We start from the raw sequence: 8,297 nt of genomic DNA on the forward strand, positions 1-8,297 counted from the left end.
GGGCAGGCGGGCTGGCCCGCGGGGTCCGCTTCTTCACGGCGGGGCGCTTGTCCCTCGGACCTTCACCCTCTTCTCGCCACCGCGCCCCGTGCTGCGCCGCGAGCGCCCCTCTTTTTCCCTTTTTCCTTTTCAATAGCGGGTTCTGCTGCAGAAGCCATGCAAACAATGTAATAGTCAGGCAATCAACTCAAAAATGTATAGACACAGAAGGAAAAAGGAAGTCGACCACCAAATGACTGTACGTGTGTATCGCATCTATACGTGTGCATATGCGTCTATGGTTTTTTTAACCAAAACTGGACCGGACCGTTCAGAGTATTTACTTGCCCGGTTTATTCGGTTGTGAATTTCGCTTATTGTCACTAAATATACTTTTAACACATAATTTTAATCGCTGCATGATATTCTATTGTATGGATAACTTACTGAACCAAAATCAATAATTACTTCTCACTGGCATATATTACACACAAGGCTTCAGAGTATTATCTTGAAGATGAGGAAAGGGTCTTGTATTTTCCATTACTGATTTTACAAGCAAATCTCAAAAACCCAAACCTACATCAAATAACTTAACACCCATCCATGGACATAAGCATGTACATCTGTGTTTCCTTTACAAAAATTCAAAAGTTTGCATTACTATGCAAACTCTTCTTCCATGGAAGTTCCTAATACTGATAAGGAATGTCTAAAGTATTTACAATACTTGGAAAGCTGGACTCCCTTCTTGGTTCTTAGAATTTTCCTACCAACTTCTACCAATGAGCACTTAAAGAAATGACAGCCACATTGTAATGAGCATTTAAAACACACACTAACGAAAATGGCCACTTTGGATTTAAGATTTAATGAGGAAAAAGTACACCCCAAACAAAAGCGAACCCTTAGAAGCCGATTCACTTTTTATACTCTTTTTCATCTACACTATGCTGCATCACTGTTAAAAACAGAAGCTGCACCTTATCCAAGATAATTTGCAAATAATATGTGTTATGTTCCCCAGTTGCAACTTGTGTGTGTGTGCGTGTGTGTGTGTGTGTGTGTGTGTGTGTGAGACCCTGGCCCGGTGGCCAGGGATCAAGCTGGTGCTGCAGAGGCTGCAGGCAGCCTCACAACCCAGCGCTCAACCGCTGCTGCGCCACCAGGGGAGGCCCCCAGGTGCAACATAATTCGTACTAATCTAAGTTCTAGCTCAAAAGCATTCTGGGGCCTCCGGAGGAGGGCTCCACATGGCACGCAGAACCCCCCTGCTGCCCGCTGCTCCCCTCAGCAGTGTACCTCAGTCCCTCTGCCTGCTCTGCTCCCCGCTCTGGCTCTGGTGAATCCTCTCACCCTCCTGCGCTTCTGACTGTACCCAGTGCTTGTATAGATAAATAAATAAATCTTAAAAAAAAAAAAAACCATAAACAAAAGCATTCTGGATGATCCTGAGGGTAATCAGTTATTTCACTAGCCCATTCGTAGATATTTTCTTCACAGGAATGAGAAGTTCCATTTTGGAACTTTCCAGAAGCGCCTCGCCATCAAGGACACTCAGTTCCTGGTTTCACGTAACTCCCCCAGAGTGCCTCCTTGGTGGCGGTGTCTGTGAATAATCCCTCCCAGCACTGCCAGAGCAAAGTGTCCCTCCCACACTTCAGGAGACAGGAGAAGTCTGTCCCACCAGCTTCAGAAAGGATGCACATTTTTACCCTGACAGGTTCTTCTGGGTTCTGCTCAGAGACTGGACAAACTTTACTTAGATCTAAAGTGCTTACTTTTACCTGGTTTCCAAGTCACTAGTACCCAACCTGCATTTAGAAATCGTGATGGCATCGGCCCTACTGTCTCAGTGGGTGATCTGATTTTTATGCTAGAAACCATGCTCAGCTGAACCATAAAGCTGGTGTTTTGCTACTGGGTTTCCTGAACAATACATATCTCCCCTCTCACGAAAATTGGTCACAAACCACAAGAAATGGGCCTTCTGGGAACAGAGGCAATTTCTCCTTTTAATAAAGCCTTTACCGGAACGGAAACCCCAAAGTTGTTGAAGACTGTCATGAGCTGCTAATTTTACATTTAAATTGACTGACACTTCCTTTTGTCATTTTGGTGGCAGAAGCAAAGAACACCTGCTGGCCGCTTCCCTGCAAGTAGAGGGAAGAGCTAGAGCCTTTGGCACCATCCCACCTTTTTGTGAATCCCATTTGGACGTTGGCTCGTGACCCAGCTCAGCGCCGAGAATCTCTCAGGGCTGGTTCAGCCTTCCAGGCGCAGGACATCAAACTTTCTTCTAAGGACCACGCAAGCACAACTTGGTGCCCGCCTGCCTCCCATGTGGAACCGTTCCCACCTCGCCACTCTGAGGTGATAGCAACGCCCCCAACTCCCTCTCTTGTATTAAAGCACAGTTGCTCAGGCAGAATATCTTGCAATCACTCACAATCCCAAAAGAAAAAAACAAACCGCAATTGGATTGTGCCTTCTTAAAATTACATCTAGTTCATCTCTATTGAATGTTGATCATTTCTACTTAGGATTGAGTGAATTAAGTCTGTTTTGGAATTTCCCCCAGAATTATTAAAAAACCTAGATACTGGGCCTCCCCGGTGGCGCAGCGGTTGAGCGCTGGGTTGCGAAGCTGCCCGCAGCCTCTGCAGCGCCAGTTCAATCCCCGGCTGCTCCCCGGCCACCAGAGGAGGGTCCCACATGGCGCGCAGACCTCTCCTGCCGCCCGCTGCTCCCCCCAGCAGTGTCCTTCGGTCCTTCTGCCTGCTCTGCTCCCCGCTCTGGCTCTGGTGAATTCTCTCACCCTCCCGCGCTTCTCACTGTACCCAATGCCAGTATAAATAATAAATAAATACATCTTAAAAAAAAAAAAAAACATAGATACTTCCATATTCCAAAGAAGGCTGTTCTCTGGCCCCACTGCTTGGCTGCTAAAGAGAATCCGAGGAGCAGAGGGGCCTGCTAACGGCCTTCATGTGGGGTTGTGACTTCTGCCTACAAACAAGCTAGTCCACTTGGGGTGAAGCATGGCAACCTAAGACCAGCAGCCTTGGGGGGGTTTAGTCACAACCTTTTGATCAGCTTCTGGTATGCAACTCAGTCCCCGATAGGATTCTTGCTTCATGTTAGACCATGTACCGCCACGAGGCAGAATGGACCTGGGGGGGCCCTGTGACTGCTGACCCTTGACTCACTCCTTATATGCAACTCACCTTGCTGTGTAGTCAGTCACATCTGACCATGCACAGCTGCCAATGCAGACCCAGCTGGAAGCCTGCAGACTCTGACACTGCGCATCAGCCCCTGACCTCCGACATGGGCTCGGCCTTCGGATGCGAATCCGCTGAGTCAGCGCTGGTGCAGTGAACCCGCTACTTGTTAGCCCTGGGCTCCATGTTTCCTTTGCGCCTATACCAGGGACACAGGTCTCTCATGGTTTGGGCTCCCAAAGCTACAGCATTTTAGCTTAGCTTGGGAAACGCACCCTCTAAGACAAGTAAGAAGGGAGCGGGGCACATAGCTTCCTCTAGAGGCACCTGCTGCCCCCCTAGGCCTGGCCCCACCCCCAAATGTCCCTTTCTTCTTAGCTAATCCCTGGAGCCTTTGCTGTTCTTTCATTGCCAGAAGCTATCAGTTGGACCATCTCAGTCTATGAAACAGAGTGTGATAAATTGAAATATCAAAAGAGAAGAGGTCAAGGTCTTGACTCCTCTCTACCCAGGAGGCTTCTTATTGTCCCTGAAGATTTGCATATCAAAAGCCATCGCCAGGACAGCTTTTGTCCAGCCTCAAAATAGAGGGTGAGGGCGTCCCTTTCTTCTTGCATTTACATAACTAAAAGAAATCACTCCATTGATTCTTCACACAGAACAGAGAGGTTCTAACATGAAATGCTGCCTCCACTTAAAGTAGCAGCTGGCGATTTTTTAATTTGTTAAAAGGGCTGTGGCTCTTCTACCTTCCCGGGCAACGGCCATGCCTCCTCAGTGTCCCTGGGGCAGCTCCTGGCACTTGGCGTCCTGCCTTTGCTCCTTGAACCACGTTCATTCACACCCTTGCCCCATTTGCGTTATTTTTGAGTTAGGGGCTCCAGCGCTATCTAAACAACCCAGTCCTTACAAATACTTGAACTATCCCCGCTCAACTTTTTCTTCCCGGGGTTCCCCTAATCAACTATTTTTCTTTCTTGCCTCTCTAGACTCCAAGGCCCATTGTCACCTGGTGTCAGGACCCAGCCAACTCCACTGCTCGGATATTATGGCTCTTGCAGACTGCCCCAGAGTGTGCTCAGCGATTCTCTCTTCATCTCGGGCCTGCAGAGTAGGCTGCGTGCCAGTGCGCACATCCCAGTGTGGTTTTCATCACTCACGACCCTCTGTGTTGCCCAGAACATACTAGCCCCCTGTTACTGCTGCTTAAAAGACTGTCAAGGGAGCTTGGGTCTTCCACCTTTGTTATTTCTACGCAAGGTTTTGTTAGGGGGAAATGATGTTCTGAGCTAATCCCATACAGGCTTTGCGGACCCCACCCCACGCCAGGCTAAAGCCATCAAGACTCTGGGAAAGACAAATCCCATCACCACCAAGGGAGGGTGGCTGGGACCTGAGGGTGGAGTTGGGCAGCCAGGTTGGATATAAAAAACCAAACACGTGGGCCTGGGGCTCTCTCTGGCTCGCGATCGCTCGCCTCCTGGCTTCGCCGCTCCTGGCTGGCGGCCAACTCTGAGAGCGCCCTTTTGGGATTCCTGACCGGCGGATTGGGAAGGACTCATTTAAAACTTTGTCTCCCACTTTTCTCCCAGAGCTGTACATGTCCTCCTTTCCCCTTCCCTTGTCAATAAACCTTTTATGAACCTTTCGCGTGCGCCTGCAGTAGAGCATGGATAAGTCCTTTTAAGCGCGCGGGTGAGGACCCACAGTCAGGCACCCCGTTTTGTATCGGGGTTGCTCTACAACAGTTTGATCCACTACAAATTGCATCTCTTCCTAACAAACCCAAACGCTATAGGGGTGTAAAAAGTGAAAGTGTCCCTGATGAGGTTTTTTGAATGCTGGGTCCTTGGGTTCACTCTGGGAAATGTTTCCCCAGAGCCTCCTGTTCAGCAGGACTCGGCCAGTTTCCCAGGCAGTTTCTCCACGAGAGACGGTAGTTACATTTAAAGGGCAGGTCGATTAGGGAAGGGATAAAACAGTTAAAGACACTTAGAGATAAAACAGTTAAAGCTGCCCCAAAGGGACAGGTTTGCTGAGAGAGGCCTGCGTGGTTGCAGGCAGGCAGCCTTGAGAGAGCTGCCCTGCTGAGGGGTCAGTGAGGCGAAGTCCCGGAGTCCCGGCAGGTGCAGGTCATGCTGCCCTGCGAAGGGAGAGTTGGTAAAAAGTGGCACCCACATAGGCACAGGTGGGCAGTGGGAGTGCTGCCCCCAGCCTGTGCAGCGACTGTACTGATACAGTCCTTTTCTGTTTGGGAGGTGTCACTCCTTGCGAGCCTTCAGTTTGTTGCAGATTTTGCATAACCATGCAGAGTCCAAATGGGACCGGAGATTCCAGGGTGGGCCCAATCTCCATATCTTCACCCTCAGGTCTGTGCTCCGCTCCCTATAGCAGTCTCATCCTGCTTGGGTCTTGTGCCTTGTGACAAGGCACTGGCGCCTCAGGGTCTGACCTCTATAGCTAGGTTAATGGTCATGTTATTTTCCTCTACCCCCACCTCCTTGTGAGTCAGGTTCTGGTCTTGGGGCACCTCCCTTCCAGTCTTTCTGTTCTTGTCCACCATCCCCACGGCCCCTCTCCTGCAAATTCCGGGGAGAGAAGCGAGGCTGGTGCCCTCACGTGCCCAGGGCTGTTTCCGTGGTGTCCTTCTCCCCAGACAGGCTTTGCTTTCAAAGCTACTGCTGTCACAGCTTGTTTGTCTTTAGTGCCCAGAATGGCTGGTCTGTGACTGCTCATCTGGGCGTTATCTTGCGCTCTGGTCTTGGCTTTTCTTCTCTACTAAATGCTCCTCCCTTTCTGTAAAGCTCTTTTCCCTTCCCTTCAGACTGTCACTCACGCACGCTGTGCGGTCGTGTGAACGCCAGGCAATGCTGGCGGGTCCGAGGATGAGATGCAGCTGGAGTCACCCTTGGCCCAGGCACGGGCAGGTGATTTTCAGCTTCACTGGGGGTGCTCTGACATGGGGCCACGGGTATCAGCACCACTCTGGGGCACACCAGGAGGATGTCAGTGGGTTTTGAGTAGCCATGCTTCCACAATTTGGAGAAAGGAGAAGCAGCGTGCCAGACGAAGCAGGCAGGCAGAGAGCAGGTAAGAGACAGGCAGAAAGAGTCACCCCAATTCGGCGTTCCTGAGACCTGGCTACATTCTTATTGTGTCCAGGTTCCTCCCATTAAAGAGCTCCACAGGCATCCCTCTTCTTGCTCATGCTCGGTCCCTCAGCATGTCCTCAGTCAGGGAGACTCAGGTCACCACTCTCATCTCAAGCGCCACTTGGTTGAGGTGGTAACAAAATGTTTGGAGCTTTGCCCTTAAGATCACACAGACTGGGGTCTCCCCGGTGGCGCAGCGGTTGAGCGCTGGGTTGCGAAGCTGCCCGCAGCCTCTGCAGCGCCGGTTCGATCCCCGGCTGCTCCCCGGCCACCGGAGGAGGGTCCCCCGTGGCGCGCAGACCTCTCCTGCCGCCCGCTGCTCCCCTCAGCAGTGTCCTTCGGTCCTTCTGCCTGCTCTGCTCCCCGCTCTGGCTCTGGTGAATTCTCTCACCCTCCCGCGCTTCTGACTGTGCCCAGTGCTTGCATAAATAAATAAATAAATCTTAAAAAAAAAATCACAGACTGTTTTGAGCTTTATCTTCACTAATAGCGTTACAGGGCAACGCCAATATGAAATGGGTGGCCTGACTGTGGTTCCTCCCGCACGCACTTTAAAGGGACTTATACTGAGACTCAATGCAGGCACACACAAAAGGGTAATAGAGGGTTTATTTGCAAAAACAGGAAATGAAAAATGAATAACTCAGGGAGAAAGAGAGAGATAAATTGGTGAATGCGTCCTACCAGTGTCGCTGATCTGGAACCCCGATCTGGAACCCCCAATAGCACGCTGAAAGTTGCTGAAAAACCAAGCACCCCCAAAACCCACATGTCTGGTTATACACCAAGTCTGTCTGCTTCACTGGCTCCGCCCACAGGGCCCGGTATCCTCCTGTTGGTGGGGATGACATTGTGGTGTTTGTAGTCCTGGGTATCTTGGCTCTCTGGTCTGGGTGGGGGTGGGGGCCCATAAAACCGTTCTGTGAAGTTCGTTCAGGACGTCCTTTCCCCCCAACAATAGGACCCTCAGAAGTTGTAAATAGTGGACACGGTTTCTTCGGGCGTCTCCCATGCAGAATCAGTTGGCTCACGTTCCAGCACTTCCTCCTTGTCACCTGTGCGAGGGTGACAATAGGCAGCGGCTGACGATCAGAAGCAAGTCTCGCTCCTTGGGTGAGAAATCACCAAGACAGATTGAAGAGGAGCGCACGAACATAATCCCACTCGTACAACTGATCATTTTTCCTAATTTCAAGCACACCTTTCATCAACTCTATTCAAAATCTCTTGATGAGTTACTTGTCACATTAATCACGAGTATTCAAACTTGTAATTCCATTTGGCAGGTTCTGACAAAGTACCTTAACATTAATTTCTTGACAATTTTCTTGAAACTATTAAACAGCAATCATTTTCAATCAGAGCAGATGACTAAATCTCACAGGTTACAAGACCAACAACATAGGAAAAGATTTTTGAAGGTTCAGTGTTTGGGGAGGATGCTTCAGGGCCATGAGGGCTGGAGGGTGTGACCTGGAAGGGATTCAAAGGGGCAGCACCAATATCAGTAATGTGCTGTTCGTTTAAAAAATAAAACATCTGGGGGGCATCCCTGGTGGCGCAAGGGCTTAAGCACCGCACTATAAAGCAATCTGCAGCCTCTGCAGCACAAGTTCGATCCCCGGCCGGCCAGAGAGAAACCCACATGGCGAAGAAGCAGACTTCTCCTGACTCACCTGCTGCTCCCCTCAGCGGTGTATTTCAGTCAGTCTGCCTGTTCTGTTCCCCCGCTCTGTCTCTGGTGAATCCTCTCACCCCCTACATCGCTGGCCTGTACCCCAGCTCTTGTATGCATATATAAATAAATCTTTAAAAAAAATAAAATAATAAAACATCTGGGCCTCCCTGGTGGCTCAAGGGTTAAGTCTCACCACTATGAAGCTATCCTCAGCCACTGCAGCATGCATTTGATCCCTGCCCAGGGAACTGACCCACATGGCGC

This window comes from Talpa europaea, assembly GCF_964194135.1.
Source record: "Talpa europaea genome assembly, chromosome: 13".
Lineage (NCBI taxonomy): Eukaryota > Metazoa > Chordata > Mammalia > Eulipotyphla > Talpidae > Talpa > Talpa europaea.